At 38.5% G+C, this 17949-nt stretch overlaps 1 protein-coding gene across 7 annotated transcripts in view; it reads left to right on the top strand.

Moving 5' to 3' along the window:
* Nucleotides 1-17949, top strand: part of ZNF148 (zinc finger protein 148) — a 119080-nt gene that overhangs the window by 12522 nt on the left and 88609 nt on the right. The gene's annotated exons all lie outside the window — the stretch shown is intronic.

The following is a 17949-nucleotide window of genomic DNA, read 5'->3' as shown; positions in this document are numbered from 1 at the left end:
TTGAATGTGTCCAAAGGAGCTGTATTGCCAGTTTCAAAAACTAAATATAGTTAAACTATTTTGTTTTGATTTTTTTTAAATCTCAGTGCTTGAAACCATCATCATCTTCCATTGATGATATTTAAGATCTAGACCAGGCCCTTTATTTTTTGGCTTTGTCTTTGCTCTTAAACTTTTGTTTTTCCAGTTTTGCAGTAGTAGTCTATCTTGTCAGTCTTTGTTGTCTATCAGCTTTTCCTTTGTACTATCAAAGGTTTGACTGTTAGTGCTTACCTGACTAGTTTTTGAGTCTCCATCAGTGCCTTGCTGTAGTCTCTGCCAAGTACAGCTTTACTTACAGAATCTAACCGCAGGCCATTCGTTACTTCCCCCTGCCCCCTTCTGCATTAAGTCAGTCTTGAAATTTAATAATGAGGGACCTGTGGAGTCCCAGAGCTTTGAAAAGCCTAAGAGGGCCCAGGGAGGTCACTTTGCCAATCTCACATCTTTGCTGTAGCCTGCCTGATTTGGTCTAGAGTTGTTTCCAGGACCCGCCGGCATGCCTTATTTGAGTGGTTTGTGTGCAGTAGATGAACAATGGATCTTATGGAAGCTGTTAGGTCTGGTTGTAGTGGAAATGGAGAGAGAATGTTTTAATGATAATTATATTAATTTAAAAGATAAGTGACTTCACAAGATAGGGGTTGGATGCCTGAAAATCTTGGTTGGCATCAAGGAGTTTTCCTTTTGAGAAGAGCCAGTATCTGGGGGATTAGAATGAAATACTCAACCTGATGTTTTGTAGGGTCCTGTATATGTACATTTGTCAACACATGCACACCTGCATGTGTAGATACATTTAATGATAGACATACTGTGTTAATTCCATTAAATTCTATAATTAGAGTCTTTGGGGAAATGGGCATGGTAGTCTTAAGAGTGAGTCCAGTAAATTGGTAGAGAATGTTTTGGAAAGATCATTGTCAAGTTACTGGGGGTGTGCTTGGGAAATGGATATTTTTAGTGACTGTGATGGCCTCTCTGGAATTGGTTCACAAAATTTGAGGGCACTTTGGGGCAAATCTTTGTGTTAAGTTGGAGAGTGTTCTTTTGGAGGGAATGAAGGAACACACAAAATGCAGTTTCAAAGAAAGTTGTGAGTTGATTTGGTGGGAGCTGATACACATTCTAAAAGTTAATTTGTGGAGAGGTTTTGAGTAGGTAAGCAGGAAATGTAATGGAAGGAAGTTATAAGGATGCATGTTTGTACTAGAAAAGTAAGTTTCAAGATTGGAGAGATGGTTTAGAAAGATTATTTTTGGGGGTAAATACAGCTCTTAGGGTAGAAGCGGGAAGGTAAAGGAAGACTAAAACGAGTAAGTTAAGGTGTGGAGAATCAGTAAGCCGAAGGGTTAAGGAGAAGGTTACAGAAAAATTTTTTTACCGTGCGGAGTGCTGTGTTGGGTACTACTTTTGATGAGTGGTCAGTAAGGGAGGGGGCTTAAACGTCCCTTGGTTTGTGGGGGTGGGGATATCAGCGTAAGAGGTTTCTTGAGAAGCCAGGGCAGTCGCGAGCTCCGGGCCGGCTGCGACGGCCTCACGGGCGGACTTTCGCCGGCCCTCGGCCGGGCGGTGGGCGGAGCAGCGGCGCGGGGCTGCGCCGTGGTGGGCCCAGAGCCGCCGCCGTCGCCGCCCCCCGTGAGCGCGGCGGAGCACAGCGCGGCGGAGCACAGCCCGGCGGGGCGGTAGGCGCGGCGCTCCGCGCACGCGGGCCTCTCCGAGGGCGCTCCAGTAAGTGAGCAGGCCGCGCGGGCCGTGTGGTGGGGGCCGGGAGGAGGGGCTTTTCCGAGCGCCCCCAGTGGACCTCCGCACGCGGCTCGCACGGCTTCCTTTTGTTGTGTGTGTACGTGTGTGAGAGTGCGCGCGCGTGCGTGAGTGCGCCCTTGTGCAGGGAGGCGGCGGAGGAGCGCCGAGAAGCCGGGGCTTTGCTTGCCGGGGTGCCTCGGCCCGTGGCGGGGCCGCCAGCACCGGTCTTCCGGGTCGAGGCCCGCGGCGCAGGCAGGGCCCCTGCTCGCGGCGAGATGGCAAACTTTGTGAGTGGCTTGTCCGTGGCCAACAAGTGTCTGCCTGTCAGCGGGGACCGGCGAATGTTAATTGACAGTCCCCCTCCCGTTCTTTACTAATCCTGCTTTTTTCAAATGTTCTGTTGGACTGGGTTCTGTTTACCGTCTTATGGTGTGCCGTAAGGTCAGATGGGTAATTTGGTCTACCAGACAAATAAGAGCAAAAAATGAACGCCAGGATCGTATATTGGTTGCGCTAGTAAAGCCTGCATGTTTAGTGGTAAGAACTGTCCTAAGGCCTCTCCGTAATTAGGCTATGGGGTAAACTTTTGCTTTGCAGACGTTCTGGAGCACATTTTACGGTATCAGGAAAGAACTCCTTGTGTACTAGACTAAAAGCTAGAGTTACTAGGAAATGCAAAAGTTAAGGCCCTTCCCAAGAACTTGAATTAAAAAGAGCTTTTTTGTTTTACATAATTATCTTATATAGTTTGCATATAGTTTTGCAAAACTGGGCATGGAGTGATTTTAAAAAAGCATTTCATTACTTTTATAGGGGGCAATGGTAAAGGCACCACACAGTTTTGAAATTTCAACTATGTTAAATGTTGCTATAAATAAAATCCTATTCAGATTTTTAGATTTAATATATCTAAAAATATGTTTGCAGTTGTCCTTTGGGTGCAGGAGGAAGTCCTGGGTTTGTCGTGCTTGTTTCTGGGCAGATTTTCAGTATTGTCAGCATGATACGGGTGCAGAACCTTAATCTGAGTGAATAATTTGCTTGAGATTACCAGTCTGTTTTGCAACTGGGAATAGACTCTGGGTCTCTTATTCCCAGTCTGGTGACCTATCCAAGAATAGACTAAGGAAACTGGGTATTTTTCTGTTTGGTGGAAAATATGGCTGAGTTGATTTTGTAGTGAGTATTAAAGAGCCAAAAAGTGAATGTGTGAACGTTTAATTTTCTGTTGCAACATTTAAATGTTTCTTCTCATGGTCTTTGGCCTTTCTTTGAATACAAAAGGGACTTTAGGATATTACTCAGTGTTAACTATTCGTGGCATTTGTAGCACATTTATACTTGATTCAAATAGATAGATGTTTATTGTAATTAACTGTTTTCATGTGGATATTCTCTATGGCTGGAGAATAGCAGGTAACTTGAGACTGTTTAGCCTTCTCACAAATGCAAGGGAGAAGAGGAATTATGTTAACTTCATTATCCTCATTTAAAAACCTTGGACACTTTTTATTGAAAATGCTTAGAAAAGTACAGATGGAATACATGTGGGCTTTCCTCAGCTCTCTGTACTGTTATACATATCATTACTATTACTGCATTAGCTACATACAACAACGTTTGGTTAGCCTTTAAGAAAAGAGTACTTTTTCTTTTCATAGTATGTGAGTTGCAATTGAACTTTTTTGTTTTGTTCGTTCCTTAACATCTCTTATGCCTTTCCTCCTATCTGACAAAAGCAAAAATAGTCTTTTCTTTTTCCTCCTTCCCATCTCCACAAAGAGCCTGGACATTTTTAATTTAATACAATAGTTGACCACTAGGGGTGATTTTGGCAATGTCTGGAGACTTTTTTGGTTGCCATGCTGGGGGATTCTATTGGTATTTTAGTGGGTAGATGCTTTTGAACCTCCTATGGTGCACATGCTAGCCCTACAACAAAGAATTATCCAGTGCAAAATGTCAGTAATGTGATGTTGAGAAACCCCAACCTCATATTATCAAGAATAACGTTCTCCCAAATAATTTAAATCTATAAAAATTATTTATAATGTGATTGAAATCTCTGTCACATTGTTATGTATCTTTTTCCAAGTTGTCATTAGAATGATCATGGGTCAAAAGTTATGAAGTATATTTTAGATCACCACTACATGGGATTTTGGAGCTGCAGGATTAAAGGTTTAACTCTTAGTATGTAGATGGGGAAATGGAGTTTCAGAGAGATGGTGACTTACTCAAGTTCTCACAGATAATGCAGAGCTCAGGTCTCCTGTTTCTACTATAATTTACTGAATTAATTTCAGTACTGAGGAAAACAGTATTGGTCATTTTTCCTTGGTATGCAGATACATTTAAATAATTAAAAAATAATTGCATTGTGAAAATCTCAGTATTTAGTGAATTATTGTTACTTTTTCAGATGCCCATGTGTTTGTTGAATTCACCAACATGGTTTTGTAACTTGTGTAAATTTGGCAGCATCTGCTTTTTAAAAAAGTGTTTGAAAATTTTAAAAAGACTACATTCGATTTTAAAACAAAACAATTCAAAGTTAATTATGATACATTAGGCTACATTGCAAATGCAAACCCAACTTGTACTGTTAAAACATCTTTGGGTATTTTGAATTGTGTGATGACTGATCACTATAATGGTGAGTTACTGTGCTAATAGTAAATCTGTTCTAGCAAGATCTTTTCGGTTTAACTGTTAGAAAAAGATATTGGAACTTTCAGGTGAAATTAATTGGATGAAATACAGGTTGGGTATTTAGATGAAATATTTTCAAATTAAGCAGTGTATTTTCAGGAAGAAGTATCAGTAGGGTTCTTTTTATCTTTAAAATTTTTTTTCGATAGTGTTACTTTTTTTTTTCAGTTGAGAATTATTCATTTTTATTTATTTGACACACAGAGAGGGAGAGAGATCACAAGTAGACAGAGGCAGGCAGAGAGAGAGGGGGAGGCAGGCTCTCTGCTGAGCTGAGAGCCCGATGCGGGACTCCATCCCGGGACCCTGAGATCATGACCTGAGCTGAAGGCGGAGGCTTAAACCACTGTGCCACCCAGGCGCCCATAGTGTTACATTTTTTAAGTGAGTAAAACAAAAGAGGATAGAGGATTATATGAGCAAATATTTCTTTAAAAACTTTTAAATAAAAAATTTATAGAAAATAATTTGAAATCCCTATTAACAAAGAAAAATAAGCTGGAGAAGCTGCAGTTAATATTACAATATATGGCTTTCTTATATTTTCATTAGCTTTTTTATTTTTTAAGATTTTATTTATTAATTTGACAGAAAGAGCGAGAATATAAGCAGGGGCAGCTGCAGGCAGAGGGAGAGGGAGAAGCAGGCTCCCCTCCGCACATGGAGCCCTATGTGATGCGGGGCTCAATCCCAGGACCCTTGGGTCATGACCTGAGCTGAAGGCAGATGCTTATCTGACTGAGCCCACCCAGCCGCCCCTTATTAACTTTTAATTATGGGGAAAAATAAATAGTATTATGACTCTTCATATAGCTATGATTTATCTTCAACGATTAGCGATTAATGGCCATTCTTGTTTCATCTATACCTCTACCCTGTTTTTCCCCCTCTCATATTATTTGTTAACAAATTTTATTTTGAAATATAGATTCACAAGAAGTTGCAAAATCAGTACAGTCTTGTGTATCCTTTACCCAGCTTCCCAAATGGTGATACATTTTATAAAGCCATGAAATTGACATTGGTACATTACTCTTGGTACATTACTCTTACTGACATTAAATTGACATTGGTACATTACTCTTAACTAAACTGCCACATTTATTCACTTTGCACCATTTGTTTAACATGAATTCATTTGTGTTTATGGTTCTTTGCAGTTTTCTCCCATGTATTAGTTCATATAACTACCACCACAATGAAGGTACTGCATTGTTCCCTCACTACAAAGAAAACCCCTCTTGCTGCTCCTTTATATTTGCATCCCACCCCAAAAGTCCTCCCTGCCTTATCGCAGTCTTATTTTCCACCTCTGTAGATTTGTCATTTCAAGAATGATATATTAATACATATTTCAGTGAATCAAAACTCATGTGTTGAAGGACTTTGGGTATATTCACTGTTGCTATTAAGAAACAAGTTAATTATGAACATTCACATACAGGATTTTGTATACAGTTGTGTATTGAGATGGATGCCCAAGAGTGAGCCTTTTAGGTTGTATGGCAAGGGCAAGTTTAGTTTTATAAGAACATTCCAAACTGTTTTTCCAGGGTGGCTATTTTGTTTTATATTCTCATCAGCTGTGTGTGAGAGATCTGCTTGTTTTTCATGCTTGCCAAGGTTTGTTATTGTTATTTTTTATTTTAGCTATTCTAATAGGTATGCAGTGATACCTTATTGTAGCTTTAACTTGCATTTCCCTAATGGCTAATGATATTGAACATCTTCATATGTACTTACTTGCTTTCTATTTGTGCCTTTTTCTCATTTTCTAATCAGAATATATGTATTTTTTTAACTGTTAAGTTTTACGAGTTCTTTATATATTCCAGATTCCAGATATAAGACTTTGTCAAATACATGGTTTGCAAACATTTTCTCAGTCTGCAGCTTATCTTTTCATCTTCTTCACAAGTTCTTGCACAGGGGAAATGTTTTTAATTTTGATGAAGTCTGATTACCTTTTTTTTTAAGTTTTATTTATTTATTTGACAGGGTAGGTTCACGAGCATGCACACACAAGCAGGGGGAGTGGGGAGTCTCAGGCAGAGGGAGAAGCAGGCTTCCTGCTGAGCAAGGAGTCACATGTGGGGCTCAATCCCCAGACAGTGGGATCATGACCTGAGCTGAAGGCAGATGCTTAACCGACTGAGCTATCCAGGCATCCTGAAGTCTGATTTCTTTTATTGATCATGTTTTTGGTTCCAAGTCTAAGAACCCTTTTCTTTAGGTCTTGAAGGATGTCACCTGTGTTTTCATCTAAAGTTCTATAGTTTTATGTTTACATTAAATTCATGATCCACTTTGAGTTAATTGTTATATGAAGTTGTGAGGTTTAGGTCAAGACTTTTTTTTGCTTTTGGATGTCCAGGTATTCCAGCACTATTTGTTGAAAAGACAGTCTGTCTTTCACTAAATTGTATTATCTCTTGGGCATATTTATGTTGGTTAGTTTTGTGTTCTCTCTTGCATTGATCTGTGTGTCTGTCCCTCTGTCACTACCCTACCCCACTGTCTTGATAAATGTAACTGTAGTTTTTTTAGTATATTCTTTTTTTAAAACATACAATGTTTATTCTTTAAACATATAATATAATTATTTGCCCCAGGGGTACAGGTTTGTGAATCATCAGGCTTACACATTTCACAGCACTCACCATAGCACATACCCACCCCGATGTCCATAACCCAGCCACCCTGTCCCTCCCCCCACACCCCAGCAACCCTCAGTTTGTTTCTTGAGATTAAGAGTCTGTTATGGTTTGTCTCCCTCCCTGGTCCCATCTTTTTTTTTTTTTTTTTTTTTTTTTTAAGTATATTCCTTAGTTTTAGTATATAAGATTCTGTCATCTGTAAATAGAGGTTCAGTTTATTGCTTCCTTTCCATTGTGAATGCTTTTTATTTAAATTTCTCACCATTTTCCTTGTTAGACTGTCTAGTACAGTGTTTGAATAAAAGAAGTGCTGGTAGGGTGCCTGGGTGGCTCAGTTGGTTAAGCTTCTGCCTTTGGCTGAGGTCATGATCTCAGCACCCTGGGATCGAGTCTCACATCAGGTTCCTTGTGCAATGAGGAGTCTGGTTCTCCCTCTGCCCGCTCTGCTTGCTGCCTACCCCCTCTTGTGCGCTCTCTCTCTGTCAAATAAAGTCTTAAAAAAAAAAAGGCAAGAGTAGACAGCTTTGTTTTGTTTCTGGTTGTAGGGAGAAAGCATTCAGTATTTTACCATTCAGTATAATGTTAGATTTTTTTGTAGATGGCCTTTATCAGATTGAGGAAATTTTCTTATATTCCTTCTATTGCTAAGGGGTTGGATTTTGTCATTTTTTTTTTCATCTGCTGAGATGATCTAGGAAAAAAAGCAGATTTTGTCCTCTACTGTGTTGATAGGGTATATTATTTATATTACTTGATTTTTGAATGTTAAACCAATTTTCCATTTATTTTTTTAAAAGAGAGTGAAAAAGTGTGAAAAAAGCGCATGTGTGTGGGAATTGGGGGGTGTGGGAGGGCTCCTGGGGAGGGCCAGAGAGAGAAAGGGAAAGAGAAAATCTTAAGCCGGCTCTGCACCCAGCTTGGGGCCCATCCCAGTTCCCATGACCTGAGGTCATGACTGAGCTGAAACCAAAAATTGGATGCTCATCTGACTAAGCCCCCCAAGTGGCCCAGTGATAACCTTTTTAAAAATCCTTATCTTGGTGATTTGTGTTCTGTTTCTATTGGTTAGTCATATTAGAGACTTAAAAAATTTGCTTTATTGATTTTCTCCATTTTCCTGTTTCCATTCATTTCTGTTCTCTATTATTTCGTACCTACTGCTTGCTTTGAGTTTATGTTTTTCTTTTTTTAAGTTTCTTGTGTTGGTAGTTAGGTTATTGATTTGAGATCTTCATTTCTTTTTTTTTTTTAAATTAAATTATATTTATTAACATACAATGTATTATTTGCCCCAGGGGTATGGGTCTGTGAATCATCAGGCTTACACATTTCACAGCACTCACCGTAGCACATACTCTCCCCAGTGTCCATAACCCAACCACCCTCTCCCTAATCCCCCCCCCCCCCCCCCACACTTTCCAGCAATCCTGTTTGTTTTGTGAGTTCAGGAGTCTCCTATGGTTGGTCTCCATCCTGATTCCATCTTGTTTCATTTTTTCCTTCCCTACCTCCCACAATCCCCCACCCTCTTTCTTCATTTCTAATGTAAGCATTTAGTGTTATAAATTTCCTTCTAACTACTGCTTCAGTGCATCTCACAGATTTTGACATGTTTTTATTTTCATTCATTCTTTTGTATTTGTGTACGTTAAATTTTTCTTTGAGATTTCCTCTTTGACCCATGATCTTTTTAGAAGTGTTTTTTTCCCCCTTCCTGTGTGTTCCCTGTTGTCATTCTGTTACTGATTACTAGTTTAGGTCCATTATGGTCACAGACTGCACTCTGTGTTATTTTAATTCTTTTAAATTTGTTGAGGTTTGTTTTGTGGCTTAGGATATGGTGTATCTTGGTGAATATTCCATGGGTGCTTGAAAAGTTCTATGGGTATATTCTGCTGTCATTGGGTGGAGTATTCTATGTACAGTTGACATTTGAACCATGTGGGTTTGAATTGCGCTTATCCACACTTAATATGTGGATTTTTTTTACAGTACAGTACTTAAATATGTTTTCCTTATGATTTTCTCTAACATTTTCTTCTAATTTTATATAAGAATGCAGTTATAGTATATTAGAATGTGTGTTGATGGGTTGTTAATATTATTGGTAAGGCTTCTGGTCAACAACTAGGCTTTAGTAGTGAAGTTTGGGGGGAGTCAAAAGTTATACACGGACTTTTTTTTTTTTAAGATTTTATTTATTTATTTGACAGACAGAGATCACAAGTAGACAGAGAGGCAGGCAGAGAGAGAGGAGGAAGCTGACTCCCTGCTGGGTAGAGAGCCTGATGCGGGGCTTGATCCCAGGACCCTGGGATCATGACCTGAGCCGAAGGCAGAGGCTCACTGAGCCAGCCAGGTGCCCCTATACTTTTTGACTTTTGACTTTTGACGATATGAGGGAGTTGTTCAAAGATCAGCTGTGTATCAGTTAGATTCTGTTGGTTGATTGTGTTATTAATATAGCCACTGTGCTTTTCTAAAAAGTATTGTTATAGCTTTTTCATTCCTTTATTTTCAACATATGTTATCAGATTTCTTGCTAGGAACATACAGTTGGGCCATTTAAAAGAATCTGCTCTGCCAGTCTTCCGATTAGTTTATTTAGGCTATTTGCATTTAAGGTAATTATTGATTGGTCACCATTCATGTCCGCTGGTTTTTGTTTTTGTTTTTGTTTTTGCTTTTCTCTGATTCTTGGATTTTGCTTCTCTTTTCTTGCCTTCCTGCAGATTACTGGAACATTCTTTAGGCTTCCCATCTTTTATAATGTGCAGAAGATATATTTATAATGTTTTTGAGTCTCTTGGTGTAGATTTTACAGTGGTTGTTGTAGTTATTTTACAGTATGCATATATGATTTATAATATGCTGGTATCAACATTTTACAACTTCAACCGAAGTGTGTTAACTTCACCTCTATTTTACCCTGTAGACCTTCTTAACTTTTATTTTTTATTTAATATTTTTAAAAGATTTTATTTATTTATTTGAGAGAGAGAGAAGCAGAGAGAGGAGAGAATCAGGCTCCTCACTGAGCAGGGATCCTGACGTGGGGCTTGGTCCCAGGACCCCAGAAACCTGACCTGAGCTGAAGGCAGGTAACTTAACTGGCTGATCCACCAAGGAGCCCCACCTTCTCAACTTTTAAGCATAATTGTCTTGGGTATGAAATAGTGTTGTCATTTTTGTTTCAGTCATCAAGTATGATTTATAAAACTAATGGAAAGGATAATCTGTTGTGTATACCTATATTTTTCTTCCTGTTTGGAATGTTTCTCCATCCAGTCTGTGTTTTAAGTATGGCACCTTATTTTAGTTTTTCTTTTTGGGGGAATGCTTTTTAAAAATGGCCCCTTTGTTTTTTCTGTGGTCTGAATGTATTTCCCTAAAATTCATTTGCTGAAATCCTGCTGGGAGTTGGGGCCTTTGGGAGGTGATGAGGTCATGAGGGAGGAGCCCTCATGAATGGAATTGGTGCTGTTACAAAAGAAGCCAGAGAGGAGCTCTCTTGCCCTTTTCTGTCCTGTGAGGATACAAAGACAAGTCTGTTACCTGGAAGAGAGCCCTCACCCAACCGTACCGACATCCTGATTTTGGACTTCTGGCCTCCAGAACTGTGAGAAATAAGTTTTTGTTGTGCATAAGCCACCCATTCTGTAGTATTTTGTTGTCACAGTTTAAATGGATTGTTAAATGGATGTTTAATAATTCCTGAAGAATAGTTTCATTGGATATAGAATTCTTGGTTGGCAGTATTCAAAAAGTACTGTTGCCACTTTTCTTGGCCTCTTTGATTTCAGAGATCTGGTGTCATTTGAATTGTTGTTCCATTATAAGTAGTATGTTGTTTCTTTGTGTTGCCTTCTCAGTTTTTTCTTTGTTTTTAATTTTGAACATTTAATTATAGTGTATCTTGGTGTAAATTTCTTTGTGTTTATCCTGTCGTGGGTTTGCTCAGTTTTTTTTTTTTTTGGATCTGTAAGTTTGTATTTGCCGCATTTGATCAGTTTTAAGCCATCATTTTTTCAAATACTCTTTTCAGCACCTCCCCTTTCTTTCTGTGACTCCAGTAATATGAACGTTGGATCTTTTGTTATTGGTCTACAGTTGCCCCAGACTTAATTTGTTTGTATTGAGTTTATCTGGTGAGTTCAAATATTTGTTACTGTATTTTTTTAGCTCTATAATTTTCTTTTGCTTTTTTTTTTTTTTAAATAAATTCTGTGTCTTTGCTGAGATTTTCCATTTTCTCACTTGTTTTGGGAATATTTATAATTGATTGCTGATACAATTTTATCATGGTTTTTAAAAATCCTTGTCAGATAATTCCAGTGTCTGATTCATCTCTGCATTGGCCTTAGTTGATGATCTTTCCTCACTCATGTAGTTACTTCTTGAGTCTTTTCTGTTTTATCTCTAGGAGTCTCTGGACTCTATTTACGTTTTTATTTTAGTAGACCCTATTTAGATTTAGCATACAGATTTGGGCCCACTTTTGTAAGCTGTGTTTCCACTGGCAATTTAATTTTCAGAGTCTTTGTGGTCACCTTAATTTATCTGATGCTGTTGGGCTCCCATTCAGCCCTTGTTGATGCTGCCTGGGGGAGCAAAAGGGTTTTCCCCATGCTGGGCTTCTGGGTTTTACAAGATGGAAGGAGTGAATTGTGGTAAGATCCTCCTACTGTTCATTCCAGACCTCCCCATTTTTTCTCTCCCTCCTCCAGTCTCTGGGTGAGAGAGGAGAGGCTTGGCCCAAACTGAGTTGCTTGCTCTGGTTGGGTTCCTCAGTTTTGCCTACTTGTCTCTATCTCTGGGCAGAAAACAGTCTCAGGCCAAGTGGGTAAGGAAGAATTTCTTCCCCTGGTCATTGTTATTGGCTGGACTTCCATTTGGATTTCCCCCTTATATTGTAGACATACTCCAGTTTAATTTGGGGGAAGAATGTGACTTTCTGGTCTGCCTTCTGTTGCTAAGTTGGTGCTCGGGAAATGCCAATCTGGGTTGCCTTTTTCTCTTGGGTATGGGGACTCAAAACACCCTGCAGCTCTTTTGTTTCTTGTCTTCTGGTCCCAGACTGGTTCACTGCCTTCTTATAATTTTCTCAGTTTCCCTCTGGTTGTCTCTTGTATTATTTCCATGGTTTATAATTGTGCTTAGTGAGGAGGAGAGGAGGAAAACAGATCTGTGCCATCTTGTCTAGACAGGGAGTTCAGATTCCTTAATTTTTGTGAACCTACATAATCTCCAGAGAGGTTATATTAGCTTTGAAAATAATAGTATATGGATATATGCTTTGTGAAGTTTTAAGCACTATATAAATGCTTGCTTTGGTTATAAATCAGAGTAACAGACACCTAAGTTTTTGGGAAGTCAGTCCTAACCAGTTCAAGAAGGTGCCAGAGAATAGATACATGCTATTTTACTAGGCATCTCTCACATAAACAGAATTTTTTTATGTAGTTAATTAAAATGAGGTTATAAATTCTGAGTATTTTTTTCAAAGATCGGTTTGTTTAATAAATTATTTGCACTTAAGATGTTTAATAATTCCCGTAGTACATTGTAGCATTTTAATATTAATATTTTCAGAACAAAATGAAAATCTTGTAATATGCAGGTAATTTAACCTGTTTCTAATTCATGGATTGAAAAGAGCAGATAAAATGTCCTGTCCTGCCTTTACAGTTCCTGATTTTCTAATTGAGAATAAATTGGCCCAAATAAGAAAACATCATTCTACGTTAGTAGAAGCTCGTGTTTCTGAATGAGTTGACTTGCTAACTCGACTTCTCCTATTTAGAAGAACAGTCTCACAAACATACTTCATAAATTGTTTAAACTTAATATAGTTACTGCAGTTATGTTCACTAGGCTCCTTTGCAGCCACTTTTTGAGGTATTCTCTGAATGACTCTGATAGCAAATCTCCGTTTGCTAATCAGATTAAAAACCATTTGTTTTATGTGTGGGCATAACTCTACATTGTACTGGTGTCTGGTGTAACTCTGGGCATGCATGCTTTCTAGATAGGAGATAAGAATGATTGGCTGTGTGATTGAATAAGATGGAAATTTCAAAAGATGAACTGGCTTTTTGTGGACCATTTGTATATTTTTAAATGAGAGTTAATTATATTCCATATGAGAAGTAATAATTCCAGTTTCATCTTATCTTGGTTTTTAATAATATTTTAACCTTATGTTTTTGTTCACAAAGAATTGACTCTTTAAAAAAATCAGTGGAAATAAACTAATTTTTAAATGAGTATTATAATTTTTTAGGGTTTCCTTGGTTATTATTGGGATAATTTTTGTGTTACAAAAATTACAGTTATTTAATTTTCTTTACTTACATGATAACTGTTATAGATAGCATTTTAATTTAAAATTTTATGCTCATTGATATTATTATATTTCAAATATATAAATATATATATACGTAAATTTTTTTTTTACTCCCAGGACATTGTTAAGAGTAGCATTAAATATATTTTTAACTTGGGAAGGACTTGTGTAATTAACCCCTTGAACCTCAGAGATAAACAATAATACCTGCCTAGGTAATTGTAGGGGGTCAGGTGAAATGTGACAAGTGAAAGCAGTTTGTATACCACGAAGTACTTTATCAGAGTATGCTTGTATCATCTTTGAGGACATCATTTGAAAATTTGCTTGTGTGATCTTGATCATCAGAGTATAAAGTTATTTACAAATTATTGTGTATTCAGTAAAAAGTTATGTACAATAGTAAAAGTAAAGCAGCTTTCCTTTTGAGTTTATTGGTTTACTAATCTTTTTTTTTTTTTTTTTAAAGATCTTATTTGTTTATTTGACAGAGATCACCAGCAGGCAGAGAGGCAGTCAGAGAGGAGGAAGCAGGATCCCTGCTGAGCAGAGAGCCCTATGCGGGGCTTGATCCCAGGACCCTGAGATCAAGACCTGAGCTGAAGGCAGAGGCTTTAACCCACTGAGCCACCCAGACGCCCCTACTAATCCTTTTTTTAAGAGAGAGAAAGAAAATGTACATGCACATGCATGAGGCGGAGGGGTAGAGTTGGGGAGAGAGAGAATCCCAAGCAGGCTCCACGCCCAGCATGGAACCTGACACAGTGCTGGATCTCATGATCCTGAGATCACAACCAAAGCCAAAACTGAGTTGGATGCTTAACCAGCTGAGAGTGGTTTACCAATCTTAAAAATGAATTTCTATTAGTAAATTGGGGAAGGATTAAATAGTTGCTTGATAGTTTGTCATGGTTTTTGGGAGGTGTCTCTCCTTAACAGGTAACTTAGATTGCGAGGTTAGTCCTACCTCTTTTTTTTTTTTTTTTTAAAGATTTTATTTACTTATTTGATAGCGAGAGATCACAAGTAGGCAGAGAGGCAGGCAGAGAGAGAGGAAGGGAAGCAGGCTCCCTGCTGAGCAGAGAGCCCGATGTGGGGCTCGATCCCAGGACCCTGAGATCATGACATGAGCCAAAGGCAGCGGCTTAACCCACTGAGCCACCCAGGTGCCCCTAGTCCTACCTCTTTAGTGGCTTAGAGTCTAAGGAGTTTATAAAAATGCTTGTGGTGGACAATTGGTTTCTTGTTTGACAAACGTTTGTTTTTTAGGTGCTTTGAAAAGGTCAAGGGCAAATGGAAATTTTCAGTTCGTGGTTTTATTTCACTCACTTTGGTCAGTTTTCTTTTAAGAATTTGATTATTCCTTTGTAGTATTTTCATTTTCAGCTGAGCAGATTAGCTACATTAATTGAAAAGGTTATAAGATTTTGGCCTGATTTTTGTTGAGAGTAGAAATGGCAGATAGTTCTAGAAAGACCTGGGCAGGGTAATTTCTGGGGTGGTTGGTTTGAAATTTTTGGGCTCTCCTTCCTGTTTGGGAAAGATCTGGTCATGAAAAATATACACTGTTGGACTGTCATTCATATAGAATTCTAATAACTTTAATTTTTACTGCAGCTAGTGTAAATTAAAGAAACCGGTATCTGTGCTTTGTTACTGTTTAGAAGTTCCAACCATATTTATAAAAATCTTTTGCCTGGAACAAGCCCCCACCCCCTTTTAAACATTGAGAAAACATCATTAAATCACAAAAATAAGAACTAATGTAATCCTAGAACTTGACTCACCTTAAAATGCTATGTAGTTAAAAGATGCTAAAGGACTTTAAAAGATACTAAAGTATTTTTTTTTTGTTTCAGATTCTTATACCATATGTGCTATTACATATTCTTTTATTGCTTTGTGCTTTCCTTGATTACATTTAAAGAACAAGAGGTAGTAGCCTTTTTATTTGGTAGTACTTAGGGAAGCATCAGTAGTTGAAATTTTGTAAGCATTACACATTTCAGTGAAATTAAAAATGAGGGTTTAAAAAAATTTTTTTTTTTTTTTTAAAGATTTTATTTATTTGTTTGACAGAGAGAAATTACAAGTAGATGGAGAGGCAGGCAGAGAGAGAGAGAGGGAAGCAGGCTCCCTGACGAGCAGAGAGCCCGATGCGGGACTCGATCCCAGGACGCTGAGATCATGACCTGAGCCGAAGGCAGCGGCTTAACTGAGCCACCCAGGCGCCCCTAAAAAAATTTTTTTTAAATAAAGATTTTATTTATGTATTTGACAAAGAAAGAGAGATCACAAGTAGGCAAGGAGGCAGGCAAAAGGGGAGGGGGAAGCAGGCTCCCTGCTGAGCAGAGGGCCCAATGTGGGGCTCCATCCCAGGAGCCTGAGATCATGACCTGGGCTGAAGGTAGAGGCTTAACCCACTGAGCCACCCAGGTGCCCCTAAAAATGAGGTTTTTAAAAGAGATAATTAGCCAAGAACTATGGTTTTCTTCAATTAGCTTTTCTAGAATGGTTGTATTCGGAAGTAACATTAGGCTGCGTAATATATAATAAAATACTTGAAACAGCTAAGTTTTGGTTAGATTGTCTCAAAATTAATATAGACCGTTCTTGTGGGGGGTTTCCTCTCATCTGGATTTTGATCATAAATTCATAAAACCTCATCTATTGCAATCTTACTTTTCTAGGCAAAGATGACAGTTGAAACAGTATGCTAGGCTGAAATACACCGAGCAAACAACATACAGATACACTTTGAAAATATTTAATGAGATAGAAGTTCTTAGGTTTGTAGAATTAAAGATTGAGCATGTGAAATATTTGAAAAAAAACTAAAGTTTCTTCTGATCTGCTATAAAGTACATGCAGTTTTTGTAGCTTTTCTAAAGTACTTTTGAAATTCTTTATTAGCACTCTTTTAAAACAAAGGAAATTAGGTAGGATTAAATGGTTCTTTACATTGCTAAGAATGATTTTCTGTTTGATACAGTGTTTCATAAAGCTTATAGTAAACTCATCAGTAGATTGAATCTATTTTTAAGACCTCTAAGACTTTTTAATAATTTTTTTTAAGGTTTTATTTATGCATTTAACAGAGAGGGGAGAGTACAAGCAGGGAGAGAGCAGGCAGAGTGGGAGGGAGAAGCAACCTCTCTGGTGAGCCCCGGGATCCTGGGATCACGGCCTCAGCTGAAGGCAGCTGCTTAACGAACTGAGCCGCCCAGGCATCCCCAGATCTCTTAAAACTTTTTAGGGGAGTTTACCAATCTGAAGGGTAATGTTGCCAAAACCTCACTAGTCTGGTTTTGGTATCAGGTTTTGCTGTTTCATTAGGTTAATGTGACTTTTCTAGATGCTTTAGTTTTGTTATCTGTGATTCCATAGTTGAGATAGTGTCCTGTGGTGTTTAAGCTTCTGAAGTTTTATTTCTCTGTTGGAGTTAAGCTTTATATAATCATTTAAAAACTATTAAATATCTACTATGGGCAAGGCACCGTTTTAGGCACTTAAGATGTATCATTGAGCAAAATAAAATTCCTGCCCTTGTGGAGCTTATAGTTGGGAGTAGAAAAATGATAAAAGATCATGAACAGATTACATAGTATGTTGAGAGGTGGTAACTACTATGCAAAATGTATAACAGATTAAAGTGGGATTGGGTGAGTGTATGTGGGGGCAGGTTACAATTTTAAATTGTATGGCAGGAAAATGCCTCTTAAATAAGATGACTGAGCAAAGATTTGAAGTAGGTAAAGGATTTACTTAGGAGTATCTTTGGGAGGAAGTGTACCAGGCCTAGAACAGCCAGTACAATATGCCTGGAGACAGTAGCATGCTAGAAGATCTAGGGAGATAAGGAGGTCTGCCTAGTGAGGCTCAAGTGGAGTGAGTAGGGGGAGAATATGGAAGATGAGGTCTGAAAGGTGGTGGTGCTGGTGCTGGTGCGTGCTGGTGGTCGTGGTGGGGAGAGCATAGCACAACAGATTGTAGGGGGCCTTGCAGACCATTATAAGGACTTTGGTTTTGCCACTTACTAGTTTTATAACCTTTGGTAAGTTACTTAACCCACTCTCGGAAACTGAGTAATCATGGTTCCAATCTCCTAAATTGGTTGTTTGGATTAAGTGAGTTAATAGCTACAAAGACCTAGGAAGTATATATTCATTGCAATTTTTTTTTAAAGATTTTATTTATTTATTTGACAGAGAAATCACAAGTAGGCGGAGAGACAGGCAGAGGGGGGGGAAGCAGGCTACTCGCTGAGCAGAGAGTCCAATAAGGGCCTTGATCTCAGGACCCTGAGATCATGACCTGAGCTGAAGGCAGAGGCTTAACCCACTGAGCCACCCAGGCGCCCCGTTCATTGCATTTGTAAACGTGGAATCAACATTAAAATATTACTTCTTTCTCATTTAGTAGCAAAGGGAGGATTGATTTTTCTGCCTT

Source organism: Mustela lutreola, chromosome 2, assembly GCF_030435805.1.
Source record: "Mustela lutreola isolate mMusLut2 chromosome 2, mMusLut2.pri, whole genome shotgun sequence".
Classification (NCBI taxonomy): Eukaryota; Metazoa; Chordata; class Mammalia; order Carnivora; family Mustelidae; genus Mustela; species Mustela lutreola.
The sequence above is the reverse complement of the archived record's forward strand: the minus strand, read 5'-3'. Positions and strand labels throughout refer to the sequence as shown.